Here is an 18549-nt window from a genome sequence, read left to right on the forward strand (position 1 = left end):
GGGCAGCTACTCCGCCAGCACAACTTCCTACTCTCCAGAAAGAAAGAAAGATCTGAACCCCCGAGTCTCTCTTACTTCCTCCCCCTCCCCCACTGGTCTCAGAGCAAAAGGATATAAGCCACCCTTTGTTCGAGACAGTAAACTCGCCTTCCATCAGACTTAGGAAGTTGCGGGAGTCAAGGAGCTAGAAAGAAAAAAAAAAAAAAAAGATGAAGAAAGGCCTCAGCTGGCAAAAGGTTTCTGGGTGGTTTTTTTTTGTTTTGTTTTGTTTTTCTTCTTTATAAAAATAAAATTACTTTTCCCTTCTGGCTTTGGAAAGCCCCCAACGTAAATCCAACATCACTTGCTTGGCTGTCATTAAACTTCCCAGGCTGAGCAAAACTCCAGGGTGTGCTGGCAGGGAAAATGTTGGTTGGTTGGGCTTTGCCATCTTGCAGGTCAACATGGTTGCCTGAAGTTGGGGCGAGGGACCTCAGCTTCATACCACAGCCTCTCAGGGCAATGAGGGAGCAGCTCATTATTCTCTGACATTCCACAGACCAGAGGAGAGAGGCTAAGCGTGGGGGCTTTTTCCCCTTGGTGCCATGCTCTGTGCAGAGCCTTGCATATCTGCCACATCTCCTCATCACCCCAAAACAGGACCGCTGGGAGAAGGAAGCCAGCCTAAAGGCAGTTAAAATGTGGGCAGGTTCTCCTGGACAACATTTGGACATATCTCATACGTCAGCCATAGTTGACCCTGCCTTAGGGGCGGATGTAGAGGTGAAGGGGGGCCCCATGAATTTTCCATCCTCAGCAGGGAAAAAACACACTGATTGGCTGGTGAGAACTTTCGTGTTTATGGGCAGTTTTCATCTGAGCCTCTCACACACTCTATGAGGTGCTCCTTAAGCCTTTCAACCACCCATTTCACAGAGGAAAATACTGAGGCTCAGAAGATGGCTGCTTCCTGAAAGGAAGGAGTGAGCAAGAAACAAAAGCCCCATCTTCTGACTCCAACTCAACACCCTTTCCCCAAGCGTTAGGTCCAGCCCATGAGCCAACCAATAGCGTAGGGCCCAGCAGCCCCCAGCTGTTAACCTGAATGGAACTTTCATTCACACCCCCATCCCACCCCCCAAAGTGAAAATATCTATACTGGAATTTTTTTCTCCTAGCTATAAAATACACAAGAATGGGCAATGAGATCCTGCTATATAGCACGGGGAACTATATCCAGTCACTTGTGATGGAACATGATGGAGGATAATGTGAGAAAAAGAATGCATGTATATATGTATGTGGCTCACTTTCCTGGACAGTAGAAATGGACAGACCACTGTAAATCAACTATAATGGAAAAAAATAAAAATCATTAAAAAATACAAGTAAAAAAAAATTTTTTTTCGAACACTACAGATGTTTTGTACCAATCAAGCCTCCTCTCCCCATAGCAAATCCCTAAGGACAGCTGATTGTCTTTGAAGAGACACGTATGTGTAATCAGCATGTTGGCCATTTCCCATGATGACCAGCCAGGATCTGGACCTGGCCACCCTGCTCTGACCATCCAGGGTGCCAGCACCTGAGCCCAGAGCCCGCCCTGGTGCTGCAGAATCCGTGCACCCCCCGCCACCCCACTGCCACTTCCCATTTCCATAGGGGCTCACATGCAGCCCCTTGTCTTTCCTTTCCAGCGCTGCTTCCCCCGGTGTGTCCAGAGGAGCCCTGGGAGCTTCTAGAAGGAACATGGCCTGTAGGTGGATTGCATTGGTATAAAACCTTTTCTTTTTTAAATTTAAGTGTAGTGGGTTTACAGTGTTGTTTTAATTTCTGCTGTACAGCAAAGTGATTTAGTTATATACACATATATGCATATATATGTGTGCATTCCTTTTAACATTCTTTCCCATTATGGTTTATCGTAGGGCATTGAATATAGTTCCCTGTGCTGTACAATAAGACCTTGTTGTTTATCCATCCTATATATAATAGCTATATATGTGATACATATAATAGATAACAGTTTATCATCCTATATATAATAGTTTACATCGGCTAGTCCCAACAACTCAGTCCTTCCCTCCCCTAAACTCCTCCCTGTTGGCTACCATAAGTCTGTTCTCCATGTTTGTGAGTCTGTTTCTGTTTCATAGATAGGTTCCTTTGTGTCATATTTTAGATTCCACATGTGAGTGATATCACATGCTATTTGTCTTTCTCAGTCTGACTTACTTCATTTAGTATGATCATCTCTAGATCCATCCATGTTGCTGCATATGGCATTATTTTGTTCTTTTTTATGGCTGAGTAATATTCCATTGTATATATGTACCACATCTTCTTTATCCGTTAATCTGTGGAAGGACATTTAGGTTTATGTTTTTAGGTTTTGTGAACATGTCTTGGCTACTGTGAACAGTGTTGCTATGAACATAGGGGTGCATGTATCTTTTTGAACTATAGTTTTCTCTGGATCTACGCCTAGGAGTAGGATTGCTGAATCATAAGGTAATTCTATTTTGGGTTTTCTGAGGAACCTTCATAGTCTTTTCCACAGTGGCTACACCAATTTACATTCCCACCAACATAGGAGGGTTCCCTTTTCTCCATACCCTCTCCAGCATTTGTTATTTGTGGACTTTTTAATGATGGCCATTCTGACTGGTGTGAGATAGTACTACATTGCAGTTTTTGTTTTTTGTTTTTTTTTTTTTGCTTTTTTTAGGGCTGCACTTGCAGCATATGGAAGTTCCCAGGCTAGGGGTCAAATCAGAGCTACAGCTGCTGGCCTATGCCACAGCCACAGCAACACGGGATCCAAGCCATGTCTGTGAACCTACACCACAGCTCACCGCAATGCTGGATCCTTAATCCACTGAGCGAGGTCAGGGATGGAACCCACATCTTCATGGATCCTAGTCAGGTTCGTTAACCACTGAACCACGACGGGAACTCCCCCTCATTATAGTTTTGATTTGCACTTCTCTAGTAATTACCAATGTTAAGCATCTTTCCATGTGCTTATTGACCATCTGTATTTCTTTGAAAAACATCTATTTAGGTCTTCTGCCCATTTTTTGATTGGGTTGTTTTTTGTTGAGTTGTATGAAATGTTTGTAAATTTTGGAAATTAAGCCCTTGTTTGTTGCATCATTTGCAAATATTTTCTCCCATTCCGTCGGCTGTCTTTTCATTTTGTTTATGGTTTCCTTTGTTGTGCAAAAGCCAGTAAATTTGATTGGCTCCCATTTGTTTGTTTTTGCTTTTATGTCTACTGCCTCGAGAGACTGACATTGGTGTGATTTAAATCAGAGATGTTTTGCCTATGAGCCCGTCTAGGAGTTTTATGATGTCATGTCTTATGTTTAAGTCTTTAAGCCATGTTAAGTGTACTTTAGTGTATGGTGTGAGGGTGTGTCCTAACTTCGTTGACTTACATATGACTGTCTGACTTTCCCAACAAGGGTGTAAGATCTAATTTTTATTCAACCACCCAGACGACTTGGGGGGATCACTCTGGTACTACTCTCTCTCTTCTTTCTCAGTCCAGAAAGTTCAATAGAATTGTGAGCTCTGGAGACGGCAAAGAAGAGGAAAGAAGGGTTTGGGTTTTGTTTTTGTTTTTGTTTTTTGGCCGTGCCTGCAGCCTGCAGAAATTCCTGCGGTCAAGGATCAAACCTGCGCCACAGCTATAAGCAGAGCTACAGCAGCACCAGCACCAGATCCTTAAGCCCCTGAGCCATGAGGGAACTCTGGAAGGGTTTTTAATAGATTTCTTCCAAGGCTGTCTCTTAGGAGGCAACAAAGTATCAGTGAGTCTTTCTCTCACCTGGGCAAACAGCCTTGAGGAAACAAGATTCCAGGATGATTTCTGTGGCTCCTGAAGGTACCAATTCAACTTACAGTGTCTGTCTTTCTCTCTTCTTTTCTCTTCTCTCATACTCTCTCTTTTCAAGTTGCCCAACTCCAGATCTTTAGATCACTAACCAACACTTCCCCTTAAGAAATGAACCTCCTCGGAGTTCCCGTGTGGCTCAGTGGTTAACGAATCTGACTAGGAACCATGAGGTTGCGGGTTCGATCCCTGGCATTGCTCAGTGGGTTAAGGATCCGGCATTGCTGTGAGCTGTGGTATAGGTTGCAGATGCAGCTCAGATCCCACGTTGCTGTGGCTCTGGCATAGGCCAGCAGCTACAGCTCCAATTAAACCCCTAGCCTGGGAACCTCCATATGCCACGGGTGCAGCCCTAGAAAAGACCAAAAAAAAAGGAAATGAACCCCCTTAGATTTGTAAATTGGTGCAGCATTATGGAAAACAGTATGGAGGTTCCTCAGAAAACCAAAAATAGACCTACAGTATGATCCAGCAATCCCACTCCTGGGCATATATCTGAACAGAATTATAATTCAGAAAGATATATGCACCTCATACGTTCATTGCAGTACTATTTACGATAGCCAAGACATGGAAGCAAACTCAGTGTCCGTCAACAGATGAATGAATAAAGACGTGGCGCATATATATATATATATATATATATATATATGTATATGGCTATTTTATATATATATATATGGATATTACTCAGCCATAAAAAAGAATAAAATAATATATATTTGCAAAGGTATTATTTTATTTATTCTTTTTTATGGCTGAGTAATATCCATGTATATATAATATCCAACCTAGATTCACAGACATAGAAAACAAACTTATGGGTACCAAAGGGGAAAAGGAGGGAGGCATAAATTAAGGGTTTGGGATTTGCGGATACACCCTACTATATATAAAATAGATAAACATCAAGGACCTCCTGTAGAGCACAGGGAACTATATTCAATATCTTATAATAAACTGTAATGGAAAAGAATATGAAAAAGAATGTATAGAGAGAGTTCCTTCAGGGCTCAGTGGGTTAAGGATTCGGGTTGTCACTGCTGTGGCTCTGGTTATCGCTATAGTACAGGTTTGATCCCTGGCCTGGGAGCTTTCCACACACTGTGGGCATGGCCATGGTAAATCAACCAACCAATCAATCAACCAATCTTATATATGTACATATGTAATATAATAATGTACGTATAATATATATATATATATAACTGAATCACTTTGTTATACATCAGAAACTAACATAACATTGTAAATCAACTACACTTCAGCTTTTAAAAAACAGAAGAAGAAAGAAATGATTCCCCTTAAGCAGTTTATGCCCTGGCCCGGGACACTCAAAACAGTGATGTAACCTTTAACCTCTCAGCCCCCAAATGGAGCTTCCGAACAGCTCTTTGTGAACTTAACATTTTAGAGAATAAACCCATAGACAATCCGTCCCTCCTTTTATTGTGTGTCAGCAATTGGAAAAAAAATGAAGTCATCAAACAAAAATAGAAACTCAATATTTGAAGGCCACCCAAAAGTGAGCTATTTACTCCAAACAAATGGTTTTTTCCAGGCTATTTCCTAAAGGCAGGAGATTGTTTCTGTGTGTTCAAAGGATTAATGACTCTAGGAAGCTTTCATGTTTTGCGGTTTATGGTCTATAATAGGACACTGCCTCATATTTATCAGCTACTGTAAGTCTCTCTTTATAAATAACAAATAAAATAAAGATGAGTTTTACTAATAGGACTCCCCTTTGTCCACACTGTCACCAGTATAGTTTAAAGGAATTGGGGGACTATGCTGGAAATGGGACATTTAGTTGGTCAGCATTGTATATCACGCTTAAAATTACTGGGAGAGTGGATTTCCCGTTGTGGTTCAGCAGTATGAAACCCTATTTGTCCCCATGCAGACACATGTTCGATCCCCGGCCTTTCTCAGTGGGTTAAGGATCTGGTATTGCTGTGAGCTGTGGTGTAGTTCACAGACTCAGCTCGGATCTGGCATTGCTATGGCTGTGGCTATGGTGTAGGCCAGCAGCTGCAGCTCCAATCCAACCCCTAGCTTGGGAATTTCCATATGCTATGGGTGTAGCACCCCCCCAAAAAAGGAGAACTTAAAATAATTGCAACAGAGAAATCTATAGCAAAGAAAAGTCTTTAAAAAACCTTGTCCAAAACGTTCCTTTAAAAAGACACATGCACCCATATGTTCATTGCAGCTCTATTCACAATAGCCAAGACATGATAACAACCCAAATGTCCATCAACAGATGATTGGATTGGGAAGATGTGGTATATATACACAATGGAGTACTACTCAGCCATAAAAAAGAACAAAATAACGCCATTTGCAGCAACATGGATGGATCTAGAGACTCTCATACTAAGTAAATTAAGTCAGAAAGAGAAAGACAAATACCATATGATATCACATATCTGGAATCTAATATACGGCACAAATGAAACTTTCCACAGAAAATAAAATCATGGACTTGGAGAATAGACTTGTGGCTGCCAAGGGGGAGGGGGAGGGAGTGAGATGGACTGGGAGCTTGGGGTTAATAGATGCACACTATTGCTTTTGGAATGGATAAGCAGTGGGATCCTGCTGTGTAGCACTGGGAACTATGGTCATTTATGATGAAGCATGATAATGTGAGAAAAAAGAGTGTGTACATGTATGTGTAACTGGGTCACCATGCTGTACAGTAGAAAAAAATAATGTATTGGGTAAATAAAAAATAAATAAACCTTGTCCATCTCTGCTCTAGCAAAATGAGTGGACCCTTGTCCGCCAGCTCTAGCGCGTGACCAGAAATATCCTTTGTTTTCTCTCTTACTTAACTAATTTAGCCTCCCACCACACTGAGTTCTGGGTTTTGGACCTTTCCAGAGATGGAAAATATGTGAGCTTTACACAGCACCTTTCAGGGAACTCAGAATTGTTGTCTTTGCAATTTTGCATTTATTCCTTTCCTGCTAAGCCGGGATATCTTCCTGAGTGGATGGGAATAAAAGTTACTTTCTTTAGGGACCAGAGAATTACTGTGCAGTCCTTGCAGGCTGGTACTGCCAAGGTCTCCCATGGATGGGCAGGAGGTCCTCAGCCTCACCTCTCTGTTCCCTGTACTGTTTACTCCTCCATCCCGTGAGCACGCAATGAGCATCTATTAGGTGCTCCCGTTTCCCCAAGGCAGGGGAGGAGGAAAGAAGCAGAGTGGTCCCTGGGGCCTCTCCAGTACCAGGGGATACAATTTCTCAGTGCCCTTCCCATCATCAGGGTTTGGTACCCTGGGGTCAAGGGTCAGAGGGGAGGAAGGTTCTAGACTCCCTCATGTTTGGTGAATAGAGTTGCCCCCCTGGCTTTTCCATCTTATGGATGAGTGACAAGTTCACAGGGGGTATGCAGTGTCCCTTTGGGGTTAATTCAGGCTGCACATTTCCATTCATGCTCCCTACGTGCCCCCTGGGGGCCCTCACCCAACTAGAACTGGAATTCCTAGGATTCTTTTTTAAAAGATTTTCCCCAGACTTCCTTTGCAGCGGGGCCGTTGTTATCTCTGACAGCAGGCTGGCCTCTGTCTCTCTCCGGCTGGACAGGATCAGGCTCAGATCAGTCTCAGGCTTCCGAGCAGCTTCCTGGCTGATGGGAGCAGGAGGGAGGGGGAGGGGACAAGGGCGAGAACTACCCACCCCCCAGGATCACACAGCAAGGGGTCCCCGCCTCTGTAAGCCACAGGCTCCCTCTGCCTTTGGTCTTTGATAATCCAGGAGGCAGCCAGGCTGTCTGATCAGCCTGAAATGCTCCCGGTAGTGTTGCTCTGAGATCCCCATTCAGGCACCACAACTTCCAAATTACCCAACACGTGTTGACTGGCTCATAAAAATCCATTTTTCCTGGAGGATCTCAAAAATTGCAAACCCTTTTAGTTGACTTAAGAGAAAACTTTAAAATAGCGTTTTGAAAAGAAAAAAGAAAATATGCAATCTCTATAAAGTGCTTTATAACCTTAAATGATTTTTTTTCACAATGTTATCGTATCTAAGGCTCACATGCATCCAGTTCAAGGGGCAGGTCCACTTGTTATCTCTGCTCTTTGAAATGTTAGTACAAATCAGAAAAATGAACTATGAAGAGGTTAGCTCGGGATTGTGTGTCTTGGGAACCAAAACCCGCATCTCCTCTTCCGTCCTTATTGTCTGTTCATCTCACAGGTAAATTGCAAACAGAGCCCAGGGCTAACAGATCTCAGATCTCAGACCTACCACTATGTCACACACCTCAGATTCGTGTGTTCTATGTGCACAAAGATTTCCTAGAAGATGTTCAACACCACAATTTTTATAATACAAAAAGTCTGGGGAAAAAACTCACACTTAATGCCAGGAGTTTGGTTACATGAACTAAGCAATACTGCAAACTATTACACAGTCATTAAAACAGCATTGTAAAAGCATGTTTGTTAACATGGAAAACTTCAGAAAATAAAATAATTCCTATTGTAGCTGTCATTTTTCATACTTATACATATAAATGAAATGCACAGGAAGTAATATGGACAGATACATACTGAAATATTAATGGTATTTCTGGAGTTTCCATCATGGCGCAGTGGAAACGAATCCGACTAGGAACCATGAGGTTGTGAGTTCAATCCCTGGCCTTGCTCAGTGGGTTAAGGATCTGACGTTGCCGTGAGCTGTGATGTAGGTTGCAGACGCGGCTCGGGATCCTGCGTTGCTGTGGCTCTGGCGTAGGCCAGCGGCTCCAGCTCCGATTCGACCCCTAGCCTGGGAACCTCCATATGCCACAGGTGAGGCCCTAAAAAGACTAAATAAATAAATAATAAAAATTAAAAAACAGTATTTCCGTTACAGGTGATTTGATTGTCTTCATTTCAGTGACCAGTACCTTCTAACTTCTCTACAGTAAAGGTACGTTTCTTGATTCCTTTTCAGGGGACTGAAGGTTTGTGTCCTCCCAAAATTCGTATGTTGAAACCTTAACTCCTAACGAGATGGTGTTAGGGGGTGAGGTCTATGAAGTCAGGAGGGTGGAACCTCCATAAATGAGATGAGTGCCCTGGTAAAGGGGACCCCTGAGAGCTCTCTGACCCTTTGTGCTCCCTGTGAGGATAAACAGCCGTGTGCAGCCTAGCAGGGTGTTCTCACCAGAGCCCAACTGTCCTGCCCACCCCGATCTTAGACATCCAGCCTCCAGAACTGTGAGAAATAATGTTCTGTTGTTTATAGGCACTCGGTGTGTGGTATTTTGTCATAGCAGCTTGAACTAAGACATACTTTTTAAACTTTGACGTTTATTCCATCCAGAAATCGCATCTGGTGAAACAAACATGAGTTTGCACCCACAATAAATATATTTAACATAAAAGGATGGCAGCCTTTCCAGTTTATCTTCTCATTAACTCACAACAGATGATAAACCCCGTTTATTTCTTTGAGGATGAAAATAAGCATATTTGGGAGTTCCCGTCTTGGCTCAGTGGAAATGAACCTGACTAGTATCCATGAGGACATGGGTTCGATCGCTGGCCTCGATCAGTGAGTTAAGGATCTGGCGTTGCTGTGAGCTGTGGCGTAGGTCGCAGACAAGGCTTGGATGTGGTGTTGCTGTAGCTGTGGTGGAGGCCGGCAGCTGTAGCTCCAATTTGACCCTTAGCCTGGGAACTCCCATACACCGCGGGTGTGGCCGTAAAAAGACAAAACAAAAAACATATTTCATAAGCTTGGACTTATGGAAGTTCCCAAACCAGAGGTCGAATGGAAACTGCAGCTTCGATCTACACTGCAGTTTGTGGCAAAGCCAGATCCCTAACCCACTGAGTGAGGCCAGGGATTGAACCTGAATCCTCATAGAGACATCAGGTCCTTAACGTGCTGAGCCACAATGGGAACTCCCAAGTGAATTTCTTTATAGGAAACAGGATGCCTCATAAACCACAAACACTGTTCATGTTTATTGTGTTGGGTTTTTTTTTTTTTTTCCCAAAAAAACCTGCTCAAAGGTAAATCATAATTACTTTACTGGACAAAGTCACAAATCTGCTGACTGGGGCCACTCCAAATGGTGCTCCCTCAGAGACAACCAAGACCTCCAAGGCTTTTTGTTCATTTCTGACAAAACAAAATCAAATTTGTTCATTGGATCCCCTGTCAAGTTCCCCTGAGCAGCTGTCCAAACCCTCCCACGTGTCTCCATTTGTCTATTCCGCTCCTGCCTGACTGCATCTCATCAGAGGACCCGGAAGCTTCATCACTTGCACCCAGCGGTTTTCAAACCCCATTAGCCGAGGAGATCCAGCTAATCTTTGTTCCAAAGCCCTCTCCCCATGCTGCACACAAGACAGCTGATGTGTGCAGGGGCTGCTTGGGAAGGTATGTGCCTGTCCTCCCAGCCTGACCCTTAATTAACTGTCCCCCTCCAGCCTCTAACGTACCTTGTCTTGCACCACATGATGGTCTAACAATGAGAAAAACGAGGATGAGAGCTCTTCTGGTTGGGGACTGCTCTCCGTCCTTTCCTCTGCATTTTGGTCCAAACCAGTGCTTCCCTCATTGAATGGGAAACACTATTTCTTTGTCCTGCGAAGATGCTGACTGTCTCTGCTTCATATTAAAAGAGCATCCAGTGATTCTCAGACTGGAAGCCTGTATATATTTAAAATATGCTTTTGGAGTTCCTGCTGTGGCTCAGGGGACTATGCATGAGGTTGCAGGTTTGATCCCTGGCCTCGCTCAGTGGGTTAAGGATCTGGCGTTGCTGTGGTGGCTGTGGTGTAGGCTGGAGGCTATAGCTCCGACTCAGCCGCTAGCCTGGAACTTTCATATGCTGCGGATGCAGGCCTAAAAAGAGAAAATAAATACAATACAATACAATACAACAAAATACAATAAAATAAAATAGAGATTTAACTGCCCATCCCCGAATAGTTCAATTGAAATCCTCATTTCAGAGAGAGAAAAATCAATGTGAAGAAGACCTGTCCTTACAGAGATAAAACAAACACAGGTCTGGAATCAAAGTCGCCTTATTCACAAGTCGTTTCACTCCACGCTGGTTTTCTTTGGAGCCACGTCAGGACTAGATTCTCCTAGGTTTCCCCTCTGAGCGGAGACACAGACAACAGCGGTTGCCTTGGAAACTCTGCCCGGTGAGCTGGCATCACGGGATTTCGCTCACCCTGCTCTGTGGCTGACATCCAACCCCGACCAAATTAAGTTCTGGTTGGATGTGGCTTTGCTAAGGGGCCACAGGAATGGGGAGGGGGGGGTAAGGGGAGAGAACAGGAAGACCAGCAAGAGGGAAATAAATATAGCAGGACATATGTATTTTTCACTGAAAGCAACTCAAGTAGTGACAAAAGAAATCACGAATGATTAATGAAGATTCTCCAGCAAACGCTGGTGATCAGAGATGCTACGTGTTCACGTGCCCATGTGTTAATTCTATTCAGGATTCTTATGAGCCGATTCCAGAACATCTACAAGATGTGCCACCTGCCAGCCACCTACGACTGTTAGTTAAGCACCAGCAGCCACTGTGGGCGGTGCTTCCACTTGAAGTCTCTTTTGTGGTCCTGGTTTTCTAAAGGGGAGACTATTGTCAACGTCCATCAGATCACAGATGCTCTGTATGATCCTCTATCAGCTATTGATCAACCTTTCCATTTCAAATCAATGCTTAATTAAAACAACAAAACTCCCGATGGCTTTCACTAGATCGATTAAAGGAGGAAGCTTACAGATCATTCTAGTTCAGCCTCCTCATGATATAGACGAGGAAACAGAGGCTGGGGGTTGGGAGGATGAGGATGCAAATTGCTCCGCCAGTTAGAGACAGAGACACAGCAGGACCCAGGTCCCAAGGCACCAGGCTCCCAGTCCAGTTTGACCTCAGAGCACATTTCTTTGCCTTGGCTGTGTTCTTTCAAGCAACAAAATTTATTGCACGAGTATAAGAAAACACTCTTCTTTTTATTTCTTTTGTTTGTTTGTTTTTCAGGGCCATACCTGTGGCATATGGAAGTTCCCAGACTCAGGGTTGAATTGGAGCTGCAGTTGCCAGCCTACACTGCAGCCACAGCAATGCAGGATCCGAACCATGCCTGCAACCTACACCACAGCTCACGGCAACACCGGATCCTTAACCCACTGAGCAAGGCCAGGGATGGAACCTGCATCCTCATGGATACTAGTCGGGTTCATTACCACTGAGCCACAACGGGAACCGCAGGAAAACAGTCTTCTGTTTCAGTGAATGAACGTCTGACTTAAAATGAAATCATCAGAGTTTACTTTAAGGTTTTACAAAAGGTTTTAATCTGAGTAAAATGCTTTTGATGCCTCATCCTATGAAGAAATAATAGGAGTTCCCATCGTGGCTCAGTGGAAACGAATCTGACTAGTATCCATGAGGATGTGGGTTTGATCCTGCTCAGTAGATTAAAGATCTGGCATTGCCGTGAGCCGTGGTGTAGGTTGCAGACGAGGCTCAGATCTGGCATTGCTGTGGCTGTGGTGTAGGCCAGAAGCTATAGCTCTAATTGGATCCCTAGCCTGGGAACCTCCATATGCCGTGGGTGCGACCCTAAAAAGACAAAAAAAAAAAAAAGCCATTGATCCAGGCACGGATTCCTGGGAAATCCTGTGAGTCAGACATGAGCCAGGTGATCAGAAACGTGTTTTGCCAGGAAGGTTGACACCCCTTCTCTTGGCCGTTCCAGACGGAGCTGGCAAACCCAGCGTTAAGGGCTCCCAGGGCACGGTGGGGAGGGGACTTAGTAATGAACCTGAGCCGTGGAAACAGAAGAAGTGACTGAGGGGAAAACATCATTCACGTCCCACAGTAAAATGTAAATTTCTTGGTGGAAAGCTGGTGGGAGGGGAGGTGCAGACAATTTCAGGATGAATGATGCCCTGGGCACTGCTGGGGGGGCGGTGAGGAAAGGCCTTGACCATAATGAGTTAAGGAGCTTTGTTACAAGAGTGGGGAGGGGGAAACCCCAGGTTGAGATGTGGCAGCCCGCCCGCGGGAAGGGGCTTCTGCCGCTACTGGGTTTGCTTCTGTGGATGTGACCAGGCTGGACGATGATAAGTATTTACACGGTGAAATGCGGCCCCTTGTGGTCAGACTGAGAAAAAAAAATCCAACTCGAAGCTGGAAAGTAATACTAACCTATTTAAGCGGCAAATGAGGTGCTGAAAAAATGACCATGCTGTTCAGAGTCATTAATAATCGTGACCAAACAGATGAGTCCGTGGAAGGGACGTTTCTTCTCTGTCCTCTAAGTGTGCACGTGCGTGGGGATCACAGGAGGGGCTTGTTGGGTTCGGGGTCTGGGTGGTGATGCCCATGCGGTGAGTGGCCAGGGGCTGGGCTCGCAGGAAGACCCCTGCCCTCTGGGTGAGCCAGGCTGCTCCATCAGACCCCAGATTCCAGGGACCACAGGTGCCCTGAGAGCATCCCCAGAGGTTACAATTCCTTTCCGCACCCACACATTGAGGAACCCTTTTCTTTTGCTTCTTCGAGGTCAAGGACCTCTTTTGCTCCCCAAGCTCTGACTGAGGTCTCCTTTCCTCCCCAGGAAAGGATCTTGAGAAGACAAAACCTTGGACAACGTTCCACCCAGTCAAGGACCTTCTTGCCGGAGGAAACAATTCCAGGTTCCTTTAAGGCCTGTGCCTTATGAATTTCCACTTGATAAGAGCTGTGGTTTTCTTTCATGGCTTTCCTGATCGCTGAGAGCAGGAGGAGGTTTCCAATCCCACTTATTTCCAAGCCTCCTCTTGTATATTTCAACATGCTCGATGTTGATCTGCTTTGTTTCTCCCACACGGACTGTGCACCAGGCCTGTTGTGATTCCGCACCTTTTTTCAAGGGGCGTCTACGCCCCACCCCCAAATCCAAGAATTCATTGTATTTGGTTAGAAAAAAAACATTGATACAGAGTATTTTTAACTTGACGTGGGAGGAGAAAAACGGAATAGATAAGACAGTAGAATGATCACAGGTGGGTAATTATGCATGTAAATGAGTTCAATTTGGGGATTTTTCTTGAATCCCTGTTTACACGGTTAACGCTGAATTCTAACCCCACATCACCACTGCATTTTAGGGTAGTTCCTTTTTAGTCTTATATATCAATGCTGAAATATGAAAAGCAATTCTGAATGCTTTGGTATAAAATTTTTCTCAGCGTAAATGTTTTGCACATTTTTCCATTTATCATCATACATGAACAAAGTGGACAGGGGTTGAAGCGTCTCTCCTTGTTTAATGAGTATTAATTACTGCCAGCACACAGGTCACAATATAGGGAACTTCTTGGGGGGGAAAAATGCTAGTCTTGCAGGAAAGTTTCCCACCAAATTATAATATGAAATCAAATGAGGAAAGGAGAACATGCTGAAGTAAGTTAGGGCTGATGAAGTGGGAGAAGTTACTTCCAACTGAGCAATCAGCAAGGGCTTCCTGGAGAAAGTGGCGTTCACACAAGACCTTGCAGGACAGTGAAGAAATGTACATATAGAAAAAAGGGGAGGTGTGGAGCTCCCACTGTGGCTCAAAGGGATCGGTGGTGTCTCCGGAGCGCTGAGACGCAGGTTTGATCCCTAGCTCAGCACGGTGGATTAAGGCATTGCTGCAGCTGCGGCTCAGATCGGATCCCTGGCCTGGGAACTCCATATGCAATGGGGTGGCCAAAAAAAAACGAAAGAAAAAAAGAAAAGGGGAAGGTGTGAGAGGCAGAGTGTTCCGGTTGGCAAAAGCTCTTCGTGCCAGATAGGAAAAGTGGGAGACGGAGCTGGGAAGCCATCTGGGGCCAGATCAGGGCACTTGGGGTCTCGGATTAAGAGAACGGTATTCCGTGTGCTGCTGGGTATCGCGGAACGGGGAAGATTCATTTGACAAGGGTGAGTTCACTGGATCATGAGTAGGAATTAAAGCATGAAGACCAACTAAGCAATCATTCTGGCAAAAGGTAACAAAGGGATGAGGATGAGCGATGAGGGAGAAATGGGCAGGAGTGGGGAGGAAGAGAGGAGCCTGATAACTGACTGGGGGGAAGCGAGGAATGGTGAGACTTCTTATTTACTTATTTATTTTGTTTTTGTCTTTTTTTTTCAGGGCCGTACCCCATGGCATATGGAGGTTCCCAGGCTAGGGGTGTAATTGGAGCTACAGCTGCCGGCCTACACCACAGCCACAGCAACGCCGGATCCCAGACGCATCTTCGACCTACACCACAGCTCACGGCAACGCTGGATCCTTAACCCACTGAGCCAGGCCAGGGATTGAACCTGCAACCTCATGGTTCCTAGTGGGATGCATTTCCGCTGCTCCGTGATGGGAAATCTGAGGAAGGGTGAGACTTGACATGACTCCAGGGTTTCTGGTCCAGGGCACGAGGACAATGTCACTGAGAACCGAGGAGGCACAGGAAGGGGACAGAGCTATGTGGGACCCTGAGAGGAAACCATCAGTTCCCAATGAAGAGAACGCACTCCAAGCTCTTGGAGGACGTGGGGCCAGGGGCGGCGGAGATCGAAGAGGGTCGGGAATTCAGACCCAAGACTGGGGGTTAAAGATCCAGGGCTGGTCCCTGAGGTCATGGCAGAGCGGGAAGTACCCAAGAGAGACTAGAGAGGGAAACAAGGACAAGGCAGATCCAAGGGGAAGCAGGAGGAAGGAGAGTGGCCAGAAAGGCCAGAGGTGGGAGGGCAGGTCAGGTGCCATTAAAGACCAAGCATTAAACACCAAGCATTTGCTTTTCTGTCCGATGAAACAAACTTTCACACACACACACACACACACACACACACACACACACACACACACACACACAAAGATATAATGGAATTCCCGTCATGGCGCAGCAGAAACGAATCCAACTAGGAACCATGAGGTTGTGGGTTTGATCCTTGACCTCGCTCAGTGGGTTAAGGATCCAGCCTTGCCCTGAGCTGTGGTGTAGGTTGCAGACATGGCTTGGATCTGGCATTGCTGTGTCTGTAGTGTAGGCCGGAAGCTATAGAGCTCTGATTAGACCCCTAGCCTGGGAATCTCCATATGCCATGAGTGCAGCCCTAAAAAAGGACAAAAAGACATCAAATAAATAAACAAACAAATAAATAAATAAAGGTATAAGGAAGCCCGATACCTATTCAACAATGACCAGTGATCGAGCCATGCCCATGAGATCCCTCTTGCTGTGTGGTTACTTTACTAAAATCTTTTACAGGAGTTCCCGTCGTGGCGCAGTGGTTAACGAATCCGACTAGGAACCATGAGGTTGCGGGTTCGATCCCTGCCCTTGCTCAGTGGGTTAACGATCCGGCGTTGCCGTGAGCTGTGGTGTAGGTTGCAGACGCGGCTCGGATCCTGCGTTGCTGTGCCTCTGGCGTAGGCCGGTGGCTACAGCTCCGATTCAGCCCCTAGCCTGGGAACCTCCATATGCCGCGGGAGCGGCCCAAGAAATAGCAACAACAACAACAGCAACAAAAGACAAAAAGACAAAAGACCAAAAAAAAAAAATCTTTTACAGCAAATCCTGGGCTTCATGGCGTCTTGCCCCTGTGTGTGTCATCATGCATCACTGAGAAATATGGACAACTGAGAAGAGAAGTTTATTTATTTATTTATTTTGTCTTTTTGCCATTTCTTGGGCCACTCCTGCGGCATATGGAGATTCCCAGGCTAGGGGTCTAATCACAGCCGTAGCCACCAGCCTACGCCAGAGCCACAGCAACGCAGGATCCGAGCTGCGTCTGCAACCTGCACCACAGCTCACGGCAACGCCGGATCGTCAACCCACTGAGCAAGGGCAGGGACCGAACCCACAACCTCATGGTTCCTAATCAGATTCGTTAACCACTGCGCCACGACGGGAACTCCTGAGAAGAGAATTTTAAACGGGAGTACCAGTTTATTTATTTATTTGGTCTTGTTAGGACCGCATCTGTGGCATATGGAAGTTCCCAGGCTAGGGGGTGAATCGGAACTGTAGCTGCCCGCCTACACCACAGCCACAGCAATGATGGAGCCAAGCTGGGTCTGTGACCTACACCACGGCTCATGGCAACGCCAGATCCTTAACCCACTGATCGAGGCCAGGGATCGAACCTGCAACCTCATGGTTCTTAGATTCGTTAACCACTGCACCACGACGGGAACTCCCCAGACAGTGACACTTTTTAGGAACTCCTCGATGGCCTTCAAGAGTACTGCCCCGAGCAAAAGACCAGAGCGGGCAGAGTGGATATGGTTCCAAGTAAGACAGCAGTTCAGGGGGGCAGTAGGACCACAGGAAGGATGTTTGTCACCCCAGAGGCCTGGGTACGCTTGCAGGGCAGTGTCAAGAACAGAGCGAGGACGGAGGCTGAAGATGTGAGAGAAGAGGTGTGTGATGCCGCAACAACCATTCATCCCACTGGACATCGAATGAGCACCTGCCACGTGCCTGCATCCCATCCAGCACCGACCAAAAAGCCAGGTAAAGTCGCTGCTCTTGTGGAGGTAAAACTCCAGGGAAGAGACAGACTGTAAACACCGAAACAAATGTAAAATATGATATTTGATGTGACATGTGCAATAAGGTAAAACCAATGACACACAGGAGGTGGTGCACAGGAGACCAAGATGCATGGAGAGGTGAGCACTTGAAAGAGGCCAGCCAGCAACCCTGGGCAGAGGAGAGAGGCTAGGCGATACGGCAGCTGGAGACTCTCAAGGTAGGAACAAAGGAAGGGTGGGGAGGGAGTTCCTGTTGTGGTGCAGAGGAAATGAAGCCGACTAGTATCCTTGAGGATGCAGGTTCGATCCCTGGCCTCACTCCGTGTGTCAGGGATCCAGCGTGGCTGTGGCTGTGGCTGTGGCTATAGGCATAGCTATAGCTCTGATTCAACCTCTAGCCTGGGAACTTCCATATGCTTTGGGTGTGGCTCTTAAAAAAAAAAAAAAGGGAAGGAAAGGGAACTTATGTCAAGGGGGCTGAATTAGCTTCAATTATAGGCAGGAAAAATGGCTCATGGCTTCTGAATCCTCCTGGACACTAAGATTGCTGGCCCTGCAGTAACAGATACAGCTTCCCTTTATGTGTTTTACTCGGAAGTAAGGAGACATCACAACAGACTCGGTGTAGAGGAGGCAGCAGTGCACAGGATGGCACAGGCTCCAGTCAGTAGCCGAGCAGGGCTTCAGGCAATCGATGTCAAGTCTGAGTCAGTTTCTGCATCTATAAAATGGGAATAAGGAATTCTGTGAAAGAGGGTTTTGTGAGAATTGGGCGAGCAACCTAGGTGGGGGCTCTGAGCACACTACTTTGTAGACAGTAAACAATCACTAAAAGCTCAGAACAGACAGGTCACCCCCGGGGGAGGCAGCTGTCAAAAGCAGCAGTCTGTCACCTTCCCAGAAACCCTTTGATGGCTTCTTAAGCTTTCAAGATGGTTACACACCCTTGCATTTGGAAAATATTACCATACATTCTGGAGCTCCCCTTTGTGGCTCAGTGGGTTAAGAATCCAATGTAGTCTCCATGAGGATTCAGGTTCAATCGAACCTGGCCTCCCTGGACTCTCTCAGTGGGTTAAGGATCCAGGTTGCCTTGAGCAGTGGTGTAGGTCAAAGACACAGCTCGGATCTGATGTTGCTGTGGCTG

Source organism: Sus scrofa, chromosome 13 (assembly GCF_000003025.6).
Source record: "Sus scrofa isolate TJ Tabasco breed Duroc chromosome 13, Sscrofa11.1, whole genome shotgun sequence".
In the NCBI taxonomy this organism is placed as follows: domain Eukaryota; kingdom Metazoa; phylum Chordata; class Mammalia; order Artiodactyla; family Suidae; genus Sus; species Sus scrofa.